This window comes from Lathyrus oleraceus, chromosome 6 (assembly GCF_024323335.1).
Source record: "Lathyrus oleraceus cultivar Zhongwan6 chromosome 6, CAAS_Psat_ZW6_1.0, whole genome shotgun sequence".
Taxonomy (NCBI): domain Eukaryota; kingdom Viridiplantae; phylum Streptophyta; class Magnoliopsida; order Fabales; family Fabaceae; genus Lathyrus; species Lathyrus oleraceus.
The window spans coordinates 207,166,421-207,189,585 of NC_066584.1; the positions used below are offsets into that span (position 1 = coordinate 207,166,421).

At 37.3% G+C, this 23,165-nt stretch overlaps 2 long non-coding RNA genes across 3 annotated transcripts; one reads left to right on the plus strand and one right to left on the minus strand.

Annotated features, from left to right (window-relative positions):
* Window positions 1-15,753: 15,753 nt before the first annotated feature.
* Window positions 15,754-17,971, plus strand: LOC127093198 (uncharacterized). Its single transcript, XR_007792473.1, has 2 exons — window positions 15,754-16,293; window positions 17,169-17,971. It is a non-coding gene; the product is annotated as an uncharacterized LOC127093198 (long non-coding RNA).
* Window positions 17,972-20,662: 2,691 nt separating this feature from the next.
* On the minus strand, window positions 20,663-22,961 carry LOC127096590 (uncharacterized). 2 transcript variants are annotated; one of them, XR_007792725.1, is made up of 5 exons: window positions 22,508-22,961; window positions 21,631-21,688; window positions 21,259-21,531; window positions 21,041-21,134; window positions 20,663-20,941 (listed from the first exon to the last, which is right to left on the minus strand). It is a non-coding gene; the product is annotated as an uncharacterized LOC127096590 (long non-coding RNA). The 2 variants fall into 2 exon arrangements; XR_007792724.1 differs by having other exon boundaries at window positions 21,259-21,688.
* Between the last annotated feature and the right edge of the window lie 204 nt (window positions 22,962-23,165).

A 23,165-nucleotide genomic window follows, 5' to 3' on the forward strand; every position in this document is an offset into this window, starting at 1 on the left:
GTATGATTGATCAACAGGTCATTGCTTCACCATACTAATGTCGGATTCCGAAGTAAATGACCATTGATCGCTCAAAGGAAAACAACCATTTAGTGTTTGAATGAACGAAACAGAAACAATATATCACATATACCGTACTTTGCATTAGGATTACTTATATCATATATAAGTTGATCGGTCTCAATTGCGTAACCTATGGACGATCGATGTATCGCTGCTTCACCATACTAATGTCGGTTCCGAAGCATAGTCAACATCAATCATCCAACTCGTACACTCATGATGCCAAATTTAATTACTCGTTTAATTAGTTGATTCATTCTATCTTTTAATCATATTAATACAGAAAATAAACAGCTATCCGAGTCATGGCTTCGTAAGTGGCTCTGATACCACTGAAGGAGAATTGCGATCCAAAATGCAGCGGAAATTAAAAGTTTTCTCCTTTAGAGATCCTTACGAATGGTCATGATCAGTGATAGAATATTTACCTCTTGTGACGATTGAAACCTTTGGTGCAGATCTCTTGTGACGATCAAAACCTTTGATGCAGATCCACGGAGCGATCACGAACGTTGAACGATGATAACGTCTCTACTCAGTCCACACGAACGGATTCCTTCAATCTCAGTGCTAGCGGGTACGAATGAAGGCTTTGAGTGAGTGAGTGAGAGAGAGAGAGAGAGAGAGAGAGAAAACGAAAATAATGCAACCGCAAACAATGCTTCTGCATAAGGGTTCTATTTATAGAACCACTTGTGTGGACTTCAAGCTAAAAAAAGCCCACTTAAGTGTATTTTGGCCCATATCTTATAATATGCCCAAAATCACTTAAGCTCATGGTACCTTATCATATTTCGTATTCTACTTAAGTACACCGTACCTTTACGATGTTCTACAATTCACTTAAGGGCACCGTACCTTACGGTGTTCCTTAGTTACTCTATCTCTCATCAATCCGTCCTTTGTGTGTGACCCTGTAGGTTTTCGTGGCATTGGCAATTATATTAAATCATGTATTTAAAATAATAAACAGTGAGCGGTATCTAGCAACACATCACTGCTACCTAAGACACGAAAATGTCATGTGATCTGACAATTCCTTCTGTGATAATACTTATGTGTATAATTACCCTTTTGCCCTTATGTCTATATTGAACACAAAGCATAGACCGTGTCATCCTTGTCCAGTTCAATATTGGGCCCATAGACATTTATCCTGTTATGCAGGATGGGCAAATTCCATCTAGGTCACTCATGTCCCTCTGCATACTTCGTGGAGTACCCATCAACTGTCTTTATGGTTATCCAATTACGGACAACGTTTGATCAGCAATAAAGCACTCGACTCTACATCAAGGGTCCATAGTGGTTTCAGGTCGAAGAGTGGTATACACCATTATCACCATGAGAATAACTTATGACACTCTGCATAACTTTCTATATAGTATTCTCATAGCGGGTCAATCCGGTATAAATATTACTCTTAATATTCATACCTATGTTTAAGACTTGATAACTCCTTATCCATGATCCATGAGACGTGATCATCAGTCTATATACATAATAGTCTTAATGCTTTAATGTCATCCCACTTCACAATAAAGCTCGACTACGGATACTTTAAGAATAATGTCCTTATGTTTAATGTGATCTCATGATTAAGTCATACTTGATACATTAAATAGACTAGCTATTCTAGGGACTTTATTAAACAAACGTAATAAAGAAAAAGCCTTTTATTATTAATAAATAATTCGATACAAGTACCAAAAGTATTGGCCTCTAGGGCTTACACCAACATGTAAAGCATATGACATTCTCGGTATCCCAAGTGATAAGCCAGAAGTTCGTTTCCAGTACTCAGACTGAAGGTTATTCATGACTTATCCTTTATTATTCCCAACAGGGGTCGTGGGCCACGTGCCGCCTCAATTATCATTTTCCCTATTTCTGCCGATGCTGACAGGCATAAAAGTTTTCCGGTATTCGGACCGAAGTGGCATTCAGGCCAGTTTTCCGATGTTCAGATCGAAGAAGTTTCCGACGTTCAGGTCGATGCAACTTGTGGCATTCAGGCCAGTTTCCGGTATTCAGACCGAAGTGGCATTCAGGCCAGTTTTCCGATGTTTAGATCGAAGAAGTTTCCGACGTTCAGGTCGATGCAACTTGTGGCATTCAGGCCAATTTCCGGTATTCAGACCGAAGTGGCATTCAGGCCAGTTTTCCGATGTTCAGATCGAAGAAGTTTCTGACGTTCAGGTCGACGCAACTTGTGTCATTCAGGCCAGTTTCTGGTATTCAGATCGAAGTGGCATTCAGGCCAGTTTTCCGATGTTCAGATCGAAGAAGTTTCCGACGTTCAGGTCGATGCAACTTGTGGCATTCAGGCCAGTTTCCGGTATTCAGACCGAAGTGGCATTCAGGCCAGTTTTCCGATGTTCAGATCGAAGAAGTTTCCGACGTTCAGGTTGATGCAACTTGTGGCATTCAGGCCAGTTTCCCGGTGTTCAAACCGATGTTTGATAATCTCATATCTTCTGATGCTCAGATCGAAGTCATTTCCAGTATTCGGATTGATGAGCGGCGTTCAGGCCATGGTTATTTCTGTGTTACCATTTATTTTGGTATTCAGGCTAACATTTCTTTTTTCGGTGTTCAGACCGACTCTCCCCGTACCAGACAGATTCTTTGTTGATGCCCAATTTCCCACCTCTTTGCCGATTCTGACAGACATTATTACTTCATTTTTCACTTCAGTGTAAATTTTCAGGCTTTTATCATATTCAATCCCTTGATACCTCGAAAGTGCGAAAGCCGTTGCTATCTTCCTTTCGGGTCTCCAGCTGATTGAATAGGGGCAGCTGTAATACCCCAAAATTTACCCTTCATTTTTCCTGGAAGCATGGGATTATGTTTTACATTTCATTGGCATCATACTAGGTCATACTCATTGCATACTGCATTAGTGACATGGAAATCAAATTTTGATTGATCACTCCTTAATAGAAGGAGCCCACACAAAGCAAGATTGAGAATTGGACTTCATTCTCTAAGTATACAAGTCTCAAAGGTCTCAGGGGGCTCCAGGTATCTTATTATGGTCCCCAGTTCATCAGTGAAGGATTCAGAGCTATCAGACTGTTCATCTGGATTTAATCAGAAATTATGGTTTCATGGCTACCTGCAACAGACAATGTTTGGTTGGAAGTAGAGGACCTTATCCATGTCATGATTAGAGAGGCATCTTGGCCTAGGAAGACTCACAATTATCTCAGAAAGATCCATTGGCAATCAGTGCAATCAGTTCCTGATCATTTTTGCCCTAAAATTAGGGTTTGGTATAAAATCAGTTTACTTCTTATTCTTTGGGTGAAACTCTTTTCCATGGCCCTCCATACGTCCACAAGGGTCTACATACAAAAAATCAGCTTTTTATTTGAGCCAGAAGTGCTTCAATTGATCAATGGAATCGGGAATCAGGCAGTTTGGGAAAAGTCAAATGTGGGGCCAGAAAAGTCAACTCCTGACATTTTGAGAGTGGAATCTCAAAATTCATACCTAGGGGAGCCTACATGTGAAATTTGACCAAGGTTGGATCATGGATTCATCATTTAATCAGGAATTGGAAAAGTTACTTAATTTGGAAATGGTTGACTTTCCAATTAGGGCATGTTTTCATGATTGTTGCACTCACTTTAAGCCTATTTTCCATCAAGATAAAAACTCCATTTGAAAATTTCTCCAACATGAAAGTTGTTTCTCTTGTTCCAAGCTTTATAGAATTATAAAGTTTGCTCCATTTGGATCAAGATTGAGAAAGTTATACTTAGTCAAAGTGAGACATATTTTTAGGACACTTAGAAAAATTTCTAAGTCTCAAAATCTTCAAAGTTTGTCAAGACTTCCTGGCCAATTTTCTTGCACTTCAAGGCATCATTTGAAAATACTTTCTTCACAATAATTGTACCTTACCATGTCCTCTTTCACATCCTTTTGGAATCATCTCATTTGGATCCATGGTTTGAGAGATGCATCACTTAAAGTGGGCATCATGACTTGATTTTCTAGGCAGATTTTAGGTCTGGCTGGCCCAACCAGTTTTGCAATGTTGTGACATGAGTTTGAGACCATTTTTCACCTTTTTCCACTCATCATTTCAACTTGTGCTCAACATGAAAGATACTATTCTCCATGAGGTCTTGCTACTGTTTGCATTATTTCATCATTTGGTGACTTGATCATCAAGTTACATGGCCTCAAAGTCACCACCTTGGAATGTTTTCTTGCTTGCCAAACCAGCCATGTTGTATGCTGCACACACCAAGTCATGTTTGTTTCCTCATTTGGCCATGCATTGGATATTCACTCACTTAAGTTTGGCCCAAAATAACACAAACCTCATGTGTTCATTCCTAATACACCTCACTTTACATATTTTGCCCATAAACCAAAACAATTATTTCTGAGCCCATTAAACATTAGACCTACCCTATTTAAAATCTGCAAACCCTAAACCTAGAAGAAGGCATTGGAATTTCGTGGTAAGCAAGGCAAGGTCAGATTCCATTCTTCTCATCAAGCTCTCAAGTTGAAGATTCTTGAAGCATCAAGGCAGCCTCATCTTCTTCTATTTCTCTCCACAATCAAGAGGCAGTGGACCTAACTTCCACTAGGTAAACTCTTACTCTATCTTCCATGGCCATGTATTAATATATCCATGCTCATCATCATGTTTTCCATGCTTGCTTCACGCCATCATCATGCTCATCATCATCACCATGCTAATCATATGCTTGTAATTCTTGATGTTGGTTTATGCATGTTGAGTTTTTTGCCCTAGCCCGTGCCCATGTTGTCACCTTGTTGAAAACATTGCTACATGATCAAGCCATCATTTTACTCAAACAAAGTCACCATGTTAATCTACACATTTTGTACTTGAGTTTTGGTTTTTATTTCATGTCATTTGGTGCACTATGGCATGCGTATTATTGAATGGAAGTTTGGAAAAATCCATTGTTTTTCACGTGTTCCTGCATGGTTATGGCGCAAGGGTTTGTTCCATGAGGAAGATGACTACGTGTCATCTTCTGAACCATTGGATCTATGGCTTTTGTTCTAATCCTGGCCGCCCATCCTTATTTTGTCTTTTAGTCACTTATGGAACTTGACCAATTGATAACAATGTCACATGAGTTTTTTTAATAAAACGTTATTTAAGTTGTGTCACGCCCTGAATATTTGATTTGGACCATGGGCCAGCGCTGTTGCTTTTCACACCCTGCATTTCAAGGCCCATCAGCACAAATGCACCTTCCATTTTCATTTTCTTTTTAATTCACATTTATTTTTTATTTTGATTTTAATTAATTTAAAATATTTTCTTTATTCATAAAAATATCCAAAAATATTTTCCATATCTCTTAATGCCTTATTTAATTTTATTTATTTTTTATTTTCATATTTATTTAATATTAGTATTTTATTTTAATTATTTATTCCAAGTGGTCCATTTTAGCATACATGTTACTCTTGATTTTATTTTCATATCTTAAAATTATTTTTAGCCTTCGATTTTTGGGATAAAGGTTGACCACTGTCCCATGGTCAACCTGACCTTTTCTTGAAATTTTATTTCCCATTTTCAATTTATTTTGGATTTATTTTTGACCTAGTTTGGTTGGTTGACTTTTGTGTTTACCTCTATTTTATTTCAATTAATATATGTACCAATTTGCATTATTTTTAAAATATTTTTGGGGGATGATGATGTCCTGAGCCCACCTTACTTAGTTTAATTTTTCATAATTTTCTTGATTAATTTGCTATTTATTTGATATTTTTTAAGTTGACTTGAATTTTCAGTTGACTTCTTTATTATCGATGTTTGACTTAGGGATTGCTTATGGAAATTGAAGAGATCTTTTGATCCTCCCTTGTTCATCTCATATGCCATGTATTAGAGGCCTTTTATCTTGATTTTATTTGATCCTCACCTCATTTCCTGATTAAATTATTCAGTGAACCCTTTTGTGCATTTCTTTTCATCTGTCTGATTCATCTATCATCTTTTATACTTGTTTCTTTCATCCATGCTTATTATGTCTTGATTGTTTAACATGTTCATACTTCTCATGTATTGTTTAATGCTCCATTATTTCATTCTTTGATTCTTTGATTGGATTATACACCTGTTTACTTATCTATTGTTTGATAACTGTTGCCTACTTGTATGATGTATGAGGCACATATTCTTATTGTTTGATTGCCATGAACAATCCCCATTCCTAACAAATGTACCCCTCTCCCATGAAGTGTATAATATTTATTCTTTCATTCTTTATTCATCTGTTAATACAAGAATTAAAACGAACATCCGATAACCATTTCAAAACAAGATCAAAAGCTCGATCCAACGTCGAGTAATCATTTTCAAAACTTAACAGAACCAACACGTATTCATCCATCCTCTTGTAAGTCAATTTCTTCAGGCATCGCCATCTACCTATAAGTCGGTTGCTTCATGCATCGCCATCTACCCTTATCCGTGGCTCCTCTCCTCGCTCCATCCGTCGACTCTTGTTCCGTTTAGGTAACACCCATTCGGTAGAACCCTTTGTATGATAACATAGGTAGAATTCCCTTATTCTTTGCATGCTAACATTAGATAGATGTTCCCCTCTGTAAATCCTAACACATAGGTCCACATTGCATGACAACATTAGGGCAGAGCTTCCCCACTTTTAGACCTTCCGTGCGTCTCCAATCTTGTGGCATGTCAGTCCGTTCTATTGCAAAGAGGTAACTGCCTAAGACTCGATTCAGCGAGCTGCGACACCTACTGCTAGGACGTGAACACATTGCCAACTTTCCTTCGACACAACTGGTGTCCTCTTTTGTAAGTCCATGTTCAGATGGCAATCCTTAACCCCTAGTTAGTCGAACTACGACAACTCTGATTCTCATGTTCATATGAGATACGTAGGCACGAGATGCGATGTCTTGCCGAGTTTTGACTGACAACTAACAATTAATCCTTGCTGCGATTCTTTTCTCTCACCCTCGTTGCAATCGAGACCTTCCCTTTCTCTTGCCCTAGTTGCAATCGAGACCTTTGTTCCCGTAGTTAGCTGAACTACGTTTTGCTCTGATTCTCATTTCAGATGAGATACGTAGGCATAAGACGCGATGTCTTATCGAGCACACTTCTCCTTAACCCATAGGTAGCCGAGCTACGAAGACTCTGATTCTCATATTCAGGTGAGATACGTAGGCAGTGGATGCGACATCCTTGCGAGTCATTTTCATTTTCTTTTGACCTTTCTTTAGTAAATAGTACCTTAGATATACCTACACCCTTTAGACGAGAACAACAAGAGTGGATCCCGTAGAGTACTACGGATACGTAGGGGTGTTAATACCTTCCCTTCGCATAATCGACTCCCGAACCCTAGATTTGGTTGCAAGACCTTGTCTTTTCCTTCTCTTCAGGTTTTCTTCGATCGTTTCCTTTCCCTCCTTTAGGATAAATAACGAACGGTGGCAACTCTTCTGTTTTCTTTTTCGCCGGTTGTTCTTTCGCACCAGTTGCGACACAAAGGAGGAGTCTAGAAGTATTCTTTGGCATTGTCACAACTCACCTTATGGTGGTAACTATAATGGTTTAAGAATGGCAACAAAAGTCCTTCAATTGGACTTTTATTGGCCTTCATTGTTTAAAGATGCACACGTGCATGCTAAAAAATTTGATAGTTGTCAAAGGGTTGGAGGAATTAGGAAACGGAACAAAATTCCCCTACAAAGTATGTTAGAAGTTGAAGTATTTGATTGTTGGGGCATAGAATTTGTTGGCCCATCTCCCCCATCCTTTTCTAATGAGTACATTCTAGTGGCGGTGGATTACATATCCAAATGGGTTGAAGAGATTGCTTCACAAAAAGCCGATGGTAAAATGGTGATCAAGTTTTTAAAGAAAAATATTTTCTCCCGTTTTGGTACTCCTACAGTGTTGATAAGTGATGGAGGATCACACTTTTGCAATTCGCAACTTGAAAAAGCCTTTAAGAATTTTGGTGTAAAACACAAAGTGGCGATACCGTACCATCCGCAAGCAAACGGTCAAGCCGAGGTATCCAATAGAGAGATTAAGAAAATCTTGGAAAATACGGTCTCTAATTAAATAAAAGATTGGTCTCTAAAACTTGGTGAGGCATTGAGGGTGTATCGCACCGCTTACAAGTCTCCAATTGGCCTAACTCCATTTCAAATGGTATACGGTAAATCTTGTCATCTCCCGGTTGAATTTGAACATAAAGCGTTCGGGGCTTTGAAGTTTTTGAACTTCGACCCTAAGTTATCCGGGGACAATAGAAAGATGCAATTGCATGAGTTGGAAGAAATGAGGTATCATTCCTATGATTCAAACACGCTTTACAAAGAAAAGGTAAAACATTATCATGACAAGAAAATTCTTTACAAGGATTTTAAGGTCGGACAAATTGTGCTTTTGTTCAATTCGTGACTTAAACTCTTTCTAGGCAAGCTAAAGTCAAAATGGCCAGGACCGTTAATAGTGAAAGAGGTAAAACATTATGGTGTGATTGTGCTAGAGGACCCGGTGTCAAAAGAGGTTTGGACAGTAAATAGACAAAGACTAAAGATCTATCTTGGTGGTGAATTAGATCAGGGGATAACTGTAATTTCTCTTTGTGATCCATGAATTCGCCATTGAACCGTCGAGCTAATTGACGTTTAACAAGCGCTTATTGGGAGGCACACCAATGTTGTAAGTATTCTGTTTTGTTTTAATTTTTTATTATGTTTAAGTGTTAGTATAGAATTATGCAAAGTTTGTGTGGTAAAATTATACATAAGATTGGTGTCTGGCTGGTTCGCCAGGCGAGCTCCCCCTGAGGTCGCTCTGTCTCGCCAGGCGAGCTTTGCGAATTCTGACCTTTTTTTTACCACAACTGTTTTTATGTAAAATTTTAATTTTCCTGTAGGCTTCATGTGCGTGGGTCTAATTCATCATCAAAATTTTGTTTTGGTGTTTTGGTTATTCATTCCTCTCACTGTTCCTCCCACTCTCTCACACACTCCAAACCCTAATTCAAGAGATTTTCAAATCCAAACTTTGTCTTACTCAATTCTTGAAGTCAAATCATTTTTCCTTGTAATTTTGTTGGTCACTCATCTCATCAGGTATGTTTTTTATGCTTTAATCTTTGAATATTTTTTATAGTTGAGTTGTTGAAACATTGGGAAGATGTGGATCTGTCAATGATTAGGGTTGATTAGATTTGTTGATGCATGATAGAAATGGTTTACATGATAGGTAGACTAATTATTGATGTTGAGTTATATGCATGACTGGTATGAGGTTTCTCTATGATACAAACCAGTTTGTTTTTGTCAATTCCACCATGGGGTCTGGCAGCACAAGATCTAAAATTCCATGTGCTTGTTGGGCGAGCTCTGGCTCAATGGATGTGCTCACCCCTAGTTCGTCGGGCGAGCATGGCAGAACTTGTGAAAATTATGAATTTTGTTGATTCATGATTGTTGGTTTGTTGTATATTGCTTTCCTTCATTCCTAACAATTGTGTTTGCTATTGCTGGTTGTTGTTCTTGTTTTGTAGATGGCACCTCCAAAAGTTCTCGGAGCCTCAAAGAAGCAAAAGATGGGAGGAAGTACCTCTCGTCATCCTAGGTCGTTCGATTCAAATTGTTTCAAGGGTGTTGAGCAGGATGAGAGGTATAAGGAATTTGAGAAAATAAAGATTTGGTCTGAAAAACAGTTCAATATTAATCGAGAAGGGACATATAGAGAAGTGGCACATATTTCGTAAGCAAAAAGTGGGATGACTTGATAAGTACTATGAAATACATGAACTACGACTTGGTAAGGGAGTTCCATGCAAACGCCCTTCCAAATGATGAAGAAGCCTTCACTTGGACCACTTTTGTGCGAGGAAAGGTTTGAGATTTGATAGAGATGCTAGAAATGAGGTCTTAGGAAATCCTCTCACTTTGGAAGCTGGAGAGATTGATGAATACCACCTCCAGCTCAATAAGCATAGAAACATTGAGGAGATCTCCCGCTCTCTCTTGCTTGTGAGGAGAAGCGTGTAGTATAATGGATCTGGTATTGCTGTTAGGTACTTAAGGGAGGATATGAAGCCTCAAGCTCAGATTGTCTTGCTTCTTGTCCTATAGAACATTAAGCCTAGGATGCACAAATCATCTGCTCCCTTAGACACCGAACATTTGGTTCACACAATTCTTAGAGGTGGACAAGTTGATGTGGCCCAGATTATTGCTAATGAGTTTAAATTGGTGGCAAAGAGTGGAAGACAACTGGGGGCTAAAGCTAATTGCCCTTTGGTTTTTCTCGCTTTGATCATTTCCATTTGTGGTTTTAGTCATGTTAACATCCCTTTCCAGGTTCATGGTACTCTTTCAGGTTTCATTAACGATCTGTATGCCGCGAGATATTGTATGCCGAAGAAGAAGAAAGCTGCAGCTTAAGCTTCTAGTTCTGGAAACATGGGTTTCCAGAATTAGGACCCTAGGCAGAAGGCGGTTTACAACTACACTTGGGACATGTTAGAGGAAAATCAGATGGCTTTCATGTGTATATGCATGATTCGATGTAGTAGTTGCAACTGTAAGTGAGGGAGACTAATGTTGATCATTCAATTGGTACCCGTGATCAGTTCTTAGCTCATGCGAGTTAGCCTGAGGGCAGGCCATTTTACAGGGAGGAGGCAACAACTGTTGGAGATGATGAGGATGGTAATGATGATAAAGATTCTAATAAGGAGTAGAGGGTTGACATTGATAAAAAAAGGCTTATTCGACAAAGTGAATATTTTTTAAGCTTTTTGTTCAATATTTCTTATTATGTTCTAGTTTTTATTGTAGGATGTTTAGTTTTTATTTGAGTTGTAGTTTCAAAACTACTTTTGGGATGTGTACTACTAATTACTTTTGACTCATTGGAAGAGTACTTTTGTTGTTGTTTTATACCGTAACCTTTTGTTATAAAAGTTGATTGCATTATGTTGAATGTGTCAAGTAGTGTTTACTTTTTGTTTTATATAGTTTTTCTACAAGGAAATCTTGTCTTTGTCTTCAAAAGAGTTGCTATGATTATTCAAAAGAATCCATGAAGATTCAACCAAGTTTGGATGGTGATGATAAAAAATTTGAGGTGATGTACACAAGAATGGTACATGGTTACCACTTTCTAGAATGTTAGTATGACTTTGAATGTTGTACTTTTTGCAAAAATCATTTTAATACCTCATAGTGCAAAGACTTATTTATACTACTTGAATCGTTTAGGTCAAAAGCATAAATTGTGAGTAAGCTCTCCATTGTTCACCAAATTTTTACGGATGAATGTTAATTCTTGTCTAACTCGGTTGATTCATATCAAATCTTTTAATTGTTGTGATTTTGTGAGACCACAGAAATGATCAAGACATTTTGTTGATTTTGAGCACAACCATGACCAAAAGTAGCTTACCTTGTGAGTAGTGAGAATTTCTTAACCCCCATTGAGCCTTAAAATGTTAGGATCCATTTTGATGATGAACTATGAATGTGTACATAAAAATTGGTTCATCATTGTATTTTGTGGGATTCTAAATTTTTCTTCTTGAAACATTTGAATCTTGAAAATTGTGTTAAAATTTTATCCCTTGCCATGAAAAGTAAAGAGCATTCATATAGGGTTGATTATATTCAAGTTGGGGAGAAGAAAGAAATGGTAGGTTGCAAAGGTTTAAAAAAAATTGTGAATAAGAAGTTCAAAAGAATGAAAAATGTGAAAAAGAAAAAGAGAAAAAGAAATTGTTGGAAAGAAAAAGTGGAAAACAATGTGTGCTAAGAAAGAGTGATCAAGGGTGGATCAATTGACAAAAAAATAGATGAATAAAGTTGTGATGTGTAATGAAAAATGAATGCTCTTTGTGAGTTTGACAACTTCGTTTCAAAAATCTAAGAAAGGACCCTTTTTTGTGAAACCCGGCCAAGTTACAACCTTGAAATGCATGAATTGTTTCCATGATTTTATAATTGATTGTTTAGATGAAATGCATGAATTTACCAGAATGTTAGCAAGGTTAACAAGTGAGAGTAATTGTCCCGCATATTTTAAATGCACAAAAGTCTTCATCCGTTTTATGAAAAGGAGAGTTATGATGATTCAGGTATGAAGAAGTTGTTGCTTGAAAATGTATTGCATGATAGTTGTTTTTAGAACTTAATTCTTTGTCATGATTTGATTCTAGGAAGTGTTGAGCATTACATGTACGTGCTCATTTGTTGAATTTGAACCATTGTTTTCTCTCTTGTTGAATGGCATGCTTGCGTACACCTTATTGTGTTAATGAAAAATACACTTTGTTTGAGGACAAAAAAATATTTGAGTTGTGGAGAGTTTGATAAGTGTCAATCATGATTTATTTTGTGCATATAAATTTGGTATTTTTCGGTTCTATTCCGCGGTTTCGATCATTTATTAACCCGAGTTTGCATAAAAAGTCAATTGATGTGCATTTTGCCTTGAAGTCCTTAATATGTGTGTTAGTATGCAGAAAAGGAGGCAAGAAATCAAATTGAAGGCAGGAATTACATGAAAGAAGGCACAAGGAAAAAAAGACAAAATTAACCTTGTTCGCCCGACGAGAGTTGGCGAGCAAGAAGAGAGCTCGCTCGGAGAGAGGTGGTGAGCCCGAGGCGAGGAGAATTCAGAAAAATCTAGGGGCAAAACTCATGTTGGTCCCCAGGCGAAGGTTTGAGAATTTGAGTTCGTCGGACGGGACCAGATATTTTCATTAAGACGGTTTGATGCATTCTGACAGGTGATGGGCCAAAAAGGTGACTTTCGTCAAGCAAGCTCATGCTCGTCGGGCGAGACATGACAATCACAACTTTCTATAAATAAGTCATTTTTTTGATTTTGGAGCTCTCTCATATTTACCTCATTCATCATCATACAAAAACCCTAGAAAACTCAGTTTGGATCAAAAGAAGTCACATTTATTTAATCGGAGTTGGATTCACATCTTTTGTCGATTATTCAACTTGGGTGCTCCTTCATCTCTCTTTATTTCTTGTGAATCAAGCTACGATGATGTGTAGCTAAACACTTTGTATTAAGATTAGAGGTAGTTAACCTAACTAGTATGTATTTATTTTGATCTTTTGTATGTGAATAACTTTATGATCAATATAGGTAATAAGCTTTATTTCTATTTATATGTGTGATTTAAATCATTGTTGAGAAACATCCTTTAAGTATTGACATAAGTTTATTATTGAAGCGCTGTGAAAAATATAGAGTCGCCACCGGATTTTATTTATTCCAAAGGAAAGGGAAAATAGTGATAAAACCCCAAATGAGATAAATGGTCTCGCAACCAAGAGCGGATTCGGAAGTCGGTTATGTAAGGGGAAGGTATTAGCACCCCTCACATCCATGGTACTCCATGGGAACCACTTGCTCGTATCAAATGCATACTGATGTTGTTTATCTGTATATTGCTTGCTATTAAGAATGAGGTAAAAGGATAAGATGGGAGAGAAAATAAGTTTTAAGTTAGTGTGAGAGAAAATAAGTTTTAAGTTAGTGTGAGAGAAAATAAGTTTTAAGTTAGTGTGCTCACCAAGGATTTGGGCCCTTGTGCCTACGTATCCTTATACGTGCAATGAGGAAGTCAGAGCTTCGTAGTTCGGATCATAAATGGAGCATTTGTTTGGTTGTTTTTATTGAACAATATTGACGTCCCCGCGCTACTGTTCACTTGCTTGTATACTCTGTCATGGGAGCGGAAAGTATTTGATTGTTTGCTGTAAAGTGGATACGCTTGGTTCACACTCTAGCAGTTAAACATTACTTGCTCGCGCATGGAGGCTTAAGCTTCGTTCACGGTTGAACGGAAGTAACACGTTCTTATTGAAAGGTTTTGAAAAGAAAGCCCTAAGGCAAAAGATGATTTGATTTTTTGGGGTTGATTTTATGTACGGAGACAAGCATCAGACCCTTGGCTAGATATAGTCAACGGTCTAATAACTCAGGAGTTAAGAGGACAATGTTGTCCTAACCACTATTTTTCATCCAGAAAAGAGATTTGAATTGTGAAAAGAGTTTGGTAAGTCTAATCATTGGAACTTAGAGGGAGACAAGTATCTGACCCTTGACTAATTACGGTCAACAATTAGAGTACTTGGAAATTGAGAGAACAATGAAGTCCTAACTACTCTTTTTCTCCCTCATAGCACCTAGATCTAACTTGTTTGAATCATTAGATGTTTTTAGGGGGAAAGTCAAGTGTCGGGTCCTCAGGCTAGGTACGGTCGACGACCCAAGTACTTGAATGTTGTGTACAAACACGTACACCCCATTTTGCATTCCAATTTGTTATGAAAATGGTTTTGAAAAAGGAATTTGACGTTGAATCAAGTGTTTGAAGTTATTATGAAAATAATGTGTGAAGAATGGAGGAAAGAGATAGAATGAAGATGAGAATAGAATGGAGAAGGGATGTGAATAATGGATCATGGAATGGATGGAGAATACTTGACGTTGGATCAAGTATTCACGTTGCAATGGTGTGAGTTTTATTCGGAAAATAACTTGACATTGAATCAAGTACCTTTTGTTTCTTTTGAAATGCTTTATTTATCATTTTGTATTTTATCTTTTTCGATTAACATGGATGGTGAACTAACTAGAAAGCAATAAATCTAAGTTATTACATGACTATGAGGTGGGGGAACATTTAACCCACAATGGGGGGATGGATCCACACAATACAACATAAGGGAATGAAAAGAATTATATGATTTACAAACTATTAAACTATGTACCATGCCTAGAGCATACAGGTGGCATGGTACGTCAAATAAATACATGGCTATTGAATGAGAATGAAATGGTTAGGAGCATGGCTAGCTAGGAGTGAGCTTGAATCTCCAAGTCACATGTGGACACAAGACAACAAACGGGTTAGCATGAGATTAAGTCAAATGAGTGAGAATGATGCAAGAATATGTAAGCACACTGAATGGTTAAAATCGATTCGAATGGTAATGGATTAATAAATGAAAAACAATCAAAGATATATCATATGATCATGGTAAATGAAATTAGATATACAAGGCATTCATCGCCTAAATTGAAATGGGATTTTCAATTTAGAATATGATCATAAACCAACGAATCGATTAAATGGACAATTAAAGTGACTATTAATTCTAAAAATTAAAATCTACCTAAACATGAAGTAGAATCAAAATTAACCAAACGGAAAACTCACAACCTAAATTCAAGAATTGAATCTAATGAACATGATCCTACAAATCATCATACAATAGTCCCATTGAATGAAAATTCAATCTAAGGTCTAATCATAGTAAGATCAATATCTAGCTATATTAATCTTAAAACAAAATCCAAAAGAAAAAAGAAAATCAAGCCCTAATGACTAAATTCTACTCATGGCATGGTTAATCAAATCAACTAAATTATGGAAAATTAAGAAACTAAATCTAATCTAACAATTGATTAAACCTAATTTCTAAAACCTAATCACCTAATTAAACCTAATTAAGAATTAAGATAATCATCACTAAAATTATATTAAATCCTAATATTTCTAAAACTAAGAATTAATCCTAATATCTAAAAGATTAACAACCAACCTCAAGATTAACCCCAAAACTAGAATTAAAATTAAATTAGCATAATTAAAATGGGTTAATGAGGATCAATGAACATGAATAACATTGGATCATGGGTGAAGTGGCATTGGAGGGGTGTGTGGCGATGGAATTGCATGGGCCTGAGGCCCAAGCCTTCCCCAAAAAACCAAGAACTGGGTTTAAACAAAGGCCAAACAAACCGTTCTTACAAGCCACCGATTCAAAGCGCGAAATGGATCCGACGCGGGGAGCTTCTTCCCTAACCTAGATCCCCAATCGCATACGCCACCATGAACGGATCCAAGTTCTGCTGAAAACTTCCCATCTCTTTCCCCATGTCAACGAATGTTCTTGAACCTCACGCGTATCTCCCTTCAAAAACCAGATACGGACCATAACGGCGTGGCCAAGAAGCGGTTACGGCGGAACCGTCATAGACCTATCCCCCAAAAGCGAACGAATATAAACGACGAGGTGATGCCATCTCGAATCGCCCTCGGAACATGGAGGAAGAACTGTGTACAAATGGACGACCGCGACTGGAGAAAGCTTACCGGGCGGCCCCGACGATGACTTCGGGTAATCCTTTTTATTTGTGCCTTCGTTTTTGTTGTTGTGTACGAGTGATGAGTGAAAGAGATTTTGTTGCGTGATAATGATTCCTGATGCATCTGTTATCACTTCTCCCTTATCCTGTTAGAATTTTCTTTGAAGCTCATTCTTTTTCATTCTGCTATGAGCTTTTTTGAACCGTTGTTCTCAATTTCGCCATTGAACTCGTTGTTGTGAAAAGTCCCCTGTTTTTTTTCTTGAAGAGTGAAGGTTGAAGAGGGTGATGAAGAGGGTAGAAGAGGGTTGGTTCTGTTATGAGTTAGAAGTGGAGGTGGAAGAAGTTAGAAGTTGGAAGTGGAGGTTGGAGGAAGTAAATTTGGTTGAAGAAGAGTTGGAGGATGATGATGGGTGAGGTTGAAGAAGGGGTTTGAGAGTAATGAAGGTTCTTATATGCTGGTAGGAAAGTTGGTTAGAATTAAATAATTTCAGTTAGCAGGTTCAGTTCTGTTTTCTTTATGCAGGGTTTTGGAGAAGTTTTTTGTATGTGATTGAATTTGTGTATTGGTTAGAAATCTGTTATGAATTGTGATTCAGTTGGATGGTTGTTAATTTGGTTAGGGAGGTTAGAAATCTGTTAGGGGAGGTTAGAAATCTGTTAGGGGAGGTTTGAGATTCTGTTAGAGTGTTTTGAGAGGTTTTGGTTGCCGGTTAGGTGGTTGGTTTTCAGTTTCGGTTTTGTACTTGGTTATGAACTATGTTGTGGTTTAATTATTCTGTTATGAATCTTGATTTATGGACTGTTGTATGAAGCATTACTTGATTGTTTTGCAGCCTGTTAGAAAATTTGAATTGAGAAATTTGTTTGGGTTCTGTTGGTGACAGTTAGCCGATTTCTTTTTCAGGTTCTATTTGGAGTTTTGGTTCTGCTGCCAGTTTTGCAGGTTTTTTCGGGAGTTGCTAGTTTTGTGGTGAGAACTTGGTTTTGAATGAGTTCTCATGGAAGCAATTTCGATGATGATAGCGTTGTTTTTTTAGTCAACATTTTAGTTGCTTGGTTAGCTAAATCACGCTCAACAGGATCCAAGGTCCACAACAACACAGGTTTCTCAAAATCACTTGAAAGTTATTTGTCTAAATCTTTAAGAAGATATTCTCCATGTGTTTGAGCATAAGTCTCACGAATTGCCTTAAGATGGGATGTATTTCTATGAGTCAGGATCGATATTATCAAGCCTTCATTCGTTCCCCATCCTTGAAAAGCACCACGTAATTGTTCACTGTCTTCTAATGGATGAGGAACGTGAGAGGAGATCTTCAATGTCGCCACTCTGAATGTGTTGTGTTCAGGATCGAGGATGTGCCGTCTCCGGTTGGTATTAGAAGGCGGTTGAATAAGTTAGGAAAAAAATGTTATTCTAACAGTTGGTTTACCCTACTATAGGATGGTTATGAAGATTAGAGGTCTTTATTGGTCCAATTTTTGTTCATTTCTATTTAAGGTTCTTTTGATATGCTTTTCCTGAGAATTCTCCCTTCCCTGCTTTCTGTTTGAAATTGTTGAATTGCTATCTCCGAAGTTGTTCTTTATTATGCCAAGGCCGACGTATTGCGGTTATGTTACTTAATTGTCGATGTTAGCTAAACACTAGAATTGTGAGAACCACTGCTGCTAATGGGGCATTGATGAAATGATTTATTATGCTAATGTTGGATGTATGTTGTAAAAATAATAGAATTCAATGTGAAGTTAGTATTGTATGTATATAATTGCTACTATTATGATGATTGGTTTGTGATTGAAATGGGTTGAAGAATTGGATTAGGGATTAAAAAAATGGTTATGAGTTAAAATGGATTTGTTTTAAAAAATGGTTATGATAAAAAATGGATTTTGGATTTAGAAATTGTAAAAAAATGGATTTGGATTTTTGGTCAGAATGAATGGATAATGAAAATGAAAATGGGCTTTAAAAATGATTGTGAATGGGCTTAAAGAATTTGGCCAAACCATGGCCCATTAAAAAAAATTCTACAATGATTAAAATTTCAAAAATCAATTCTAACTTTCCAAGAATCAATTTAAATTGTCCAATTCAACTTGAACTTCTAAAATTAATTCGAAAAAGAGCGAAATGATTTCTAAAATCAAAATTATTTTCAAAGATCAAATCTAACCTCAAAATCAACTTAAACATTAAAAGTTAATTTGAAGTTGAAATTAAAATGAAGTTAGAATTAATCGGAACAATTATTATGACACGATGACAAAATGATGACTGCATATGTCAAATCATGCTTATTCAAATGAAATGAATGGATGAAGATGATATGTAAATGTATGGGTTTAGTGACCTATATGATTATGTGAAGGGGTGGAGCGAATTTTGGGGTATGACAATTATCTATCAATAACCACAGTCTAAACATGGATTTGATGTTGATATTCACTTTGTATCGGGTCATTAATGGTATTTGTATTATTTAATAGGTTAAGACATTATCGATTAAACAATACGGTAAAAATCACAATACCGTCTTTGACATGAGCGTTATAGATGAGAGATATGTGGTTATGATGGTTATAAATGAATTTCACATGCTTGATTAATCGAATACATACAAAATAGGTTATGATGGTTATAAATGAATTTCACATGCTTGATTAATCGAATACATACAAAATAGGTTGATGAAATCTAGTCTTGATATGCTTTTTAAACGTTAAACTTTCCAAATATTCTACCATTGTTACTTATTTTCATGTGAACAATACTTTTACCAATCAAAAACCATTTGAAACCCTTACTTAAAACATAAGTTAAACTGTAGAACGAAGGTAGCATCACACCAATCCCTATGGAGACGATAGAATAAATACTCACCAAAAAACACTTTCAACAATTCCCACCCATGATAGCTGGGAAAATCATGTTTAGGGAGTGTCATATCCTAAAATTTGCCCTCCCATTTTCATCTTTTTCACTCAACCTTTGACTTGAGATTCATATTTACACATTCATGTTTCATTCATATGCATCATCCATTCATGTTAACACTTGCTAAATGATCACCATAGATTCAAAGCTTGTGATTGGAAAAGCCAGGGTTTACTTGTGGATCAAACTCCAAGAATATGACATGGCTTTTCATTTGATCATCTTGGGAGTGAAACCCTAATTGTTTGATATTTGAGATATGAATTCAAGAATACCTCTCCATGGCATTCCTATGGGGAGCAAAACCCTAATTCTTAATGATGTGTTTATGGGACCTTGTGGATGTTCTTTGGGCCTTAGCTTGGCCATCTAAATCCTAATTGGGGGGCCATACATTAGTGTCATACCCCAAAATTTACCCTACCATTCACATGATTCATCTAGGTCACTAATCCTAATCCTATGCATATCTTCATATAATTCATTTCATCTGCATAGCCATGGTCCAGTACAAGAGGACAGGTATCATGGATTCCAAGCTTTGTGCTTGCACCTAGTGGGAGCTAGGGTTTCTCTACAATCAGAGGTGGTTCAAACTATCAAACCCTAACTGAAGGAAACTCTTGAAGCTTGTGTTTTGTGCCCAACATTGGTGATTCATCTGTGGCTTCCTGGTGAAACAAAACCCTAATTTGGGATCCTCACTTGATCATGGTGTTCCCAAACCCTAATCATGGCCACCACTCCTTGGGTGTTCCCTTAACCCCCACTTCATTGGTTCATCATCATTCCATGGTGTATGTGTGTGTATCACATGCTTGGCTAAGATCCAGTCAAGGCCCATTTGTTCATGATGTTTCCTTGGTTTGATTGACATTCACCTTATGGCCTTACATGTTCATCTCTTGCCTGTCTATGATCATTGGTTCAATCCCATTTTTATGGCTTAATTTCCACTTGATTCAATTCATCCCTAGCATTTCATATGATCATTTCTTCATGCCTAGTCCAAGTTCATGTCTTGCTTAGGCCTATTTCATATGGCCATTTCAAGTGCCTAGTCTATACTTTGCTATTTCATCTGGTCATTGTATTTCCAGTCCATCTTTTGCCATTGTTGCTTGGTTCATGAATCTTTGATTAAGTCCTGTTTATGATACATCTAAGGTTTGTTCATTTTGGTGTCCATTGGTTCATGCAATTTCATTGTCCATTGGTTCATGTTAAGACCTAAGTTCATCTATGCTTGGTATCATCCATATTTCCATTAGTTTGGTTTTGGTCCACCCACAATTCATTCATGTTTATTGATTCATGTTAATGGTTCATTCAAGATTTGTCATGGGCCATTCTCTCATGTTTCATTCATTGGATCTTTTGCTTTGATTCAAAGTCCATTACAGTTCATGGTCATGGTTCATTTAAGCATCATGTTCATGTACAATTTCGAAGTTGTTCAATTCCATTAAAATATAATCCATTATATGTCAATTCCATTCATTACAAGCATGAAAATGTCAAAAGTATGGAAAATTATAAGAAATGGAAATTTTGATCAAATGTTGAGGTCAACTTTGACCAAAGTCAACCCTAAAATCCTAAAACCCTAATTTCCCAAACCTAATCCTAATTCCCCCCATGGGCCTTGATTTATCATCCAAAATTCATGTTAGCTTGCTTCCATTCCGATTTCTTTATTTACAAGTAACATTGTCCATGTCACGTTCATTTCCACAAACCTACAAAACCAACCAAGTGAATTCTAACATGTTCAAGCCTATGTAAATCACATTCCAAACAGAATCATATGCATTCAAATAAGGTCAATCATCTATTACCTTTACAAGCTATCAAAATAACACAATAAGCTTGCAATAAACCTTGCACTTGACCATCCAAACCATACTTCCATGACTAGCCTGCCCGTACTTGCTGCAACCCAAACATGAGCCAACCAAAGACATAAACTATGGGCAAATTTTGCATGAAGCCAATCATAATCATGCCAAATGTATTGAGGCCATAAACTTGCTTTGAGCCAAGTCAAAACACAAACCTGTTGTAGCAAGTTGTAGTGCATGGCAACCAATTGTAGATCCTTGTTGCAACTTTGCATCAGACCTGCAGTACAACAAGTCCGTTTGCAACATAATAAAATCTGACCTCACTTCAACTAAATTCATTATTTAAAACAATTATGTACCTAAAACATGGACATGTAATCCTGCACAAATTAAGCAAGGTCAGGAAAAAGCCATTCTGCAATTAAACACATCAGAACCATAATGTACCCGCTGCAGTGCCATGCTGCAGAACACCAACCATGAAGCTATGCAAGCATGAAACCAAGTCAGAATGCAATGCAATCACAAGTCAGAACATGTATACATGACCTACAAGACCAGGGCAAGGCATGAGATGAAATCACCTAAGTCAGAATGGCAATCAGAACATGTTGCAGAACATATTGGTGCTGTAAACCAAATCTGCAATGAAAGCATCACGACACAAATAAATTCACAAGTCTGCACACAAACTGAACCATAAAACAACATATCAAAGCATCACTAAACTAAACCAAATCAGAGGATGATCAAAACCAGAACTGAACCTATCACAAGCTATCACTCACATTCAAACATCAATCAAAACTAAATCAATGCCCTGACTGAAATATAACTGAAATCACACAACCTGTCCTACCAACATAACATTCACACTACCCTCATTATTTCCAACTAACACTCATGAACTAATTTAGCCTAACAAAAATAACTGAATCAACACTTCACTAATTTCCAGATGGACTTTGCCTTGGGATCTACACAAAACCCAAACAGAATAACTGAATTCCTAAATACTTGCATTGAATTCCACAAATCCCTAATTAACTCCTCCAACTGAATTTCCATCAATCCCAATGCCAACCACCTATAAATAACCCACTTCAATCATTGATCAAGCTCTCTCTTAAATCTCCAATCATTCATCATTCAATCATCAACCTCATTCTCTCACTCTCAATTTCCAACCTTCATCAATCACCAATCACTCTCTCACTTAAATAGAATCAACATCTTCATCATTCATCATCACTGATTCACACGCTCTCCATTCTTCTCTCATTCCCAATTTTCATCTTCATCAATCACCCACATCATTCAACCTGCAATTTCCCTCAACCTTCATCATCAACACTCATCTTAATCACTCTCAAATCAACAACATCTCAGAATCAAGAAAAAGAAAAGGAGAAGAGAAAAAATCAGAGTCAAGAGTGGGGAAGAAGAAATTAGAGTCATTACCTAGAAAAAGAGGTTCCATCGTCGTCGTCACCTCCGGCTAGGTGAATCTCAAAATTCCTTCTTTTATTCAATTCTTTGTCACCATGATGTAGAAAGAGAGGGAGAGAGAGTAGGAGAATCGGAGTCCCAATCCCCTGGGCTCTGGTTCTTTGAGCCGAGGGATTAATTTAAGACTGAGTGGTTATGGTTCTTGGGGGACTTGATTAGGTTTTGGGATTAGGTGTAAGATTTCATGAAATAAAGGGGAGATTCAGCGAGAGAGGGACAAGACGAAGTTGATGATGGAGGCAATTTTCGTTTCTGGTGGCCACCGCCGCTAGAGGCAATTTCCAACACGGTGGCCCACGTTGGCTTCAGCTGAGCATGGCCGGAGTTGATAAATTGTGACCCTGTGTGCATTTTTATGTTTTCATTTAAATTCAATTCATTTGAATCGTTTGTCCCACGTGAGCAATTAATGTTGAACTTCACATGCTCAATTGTCACCATTGTTATGCATTATTTCCGTTGGGCTCCATGTACATGGGCCCAACCTCAGTTTATTAGCCACCATCCTATTGTGTTCATTACATCCCCTGACTAATACTTCAAATTCCAGTGGGCCTTTGGCCCTAGGCCCATGTGTCTGGTTTGACTTTCAGCACCCTTTTCCAATTTT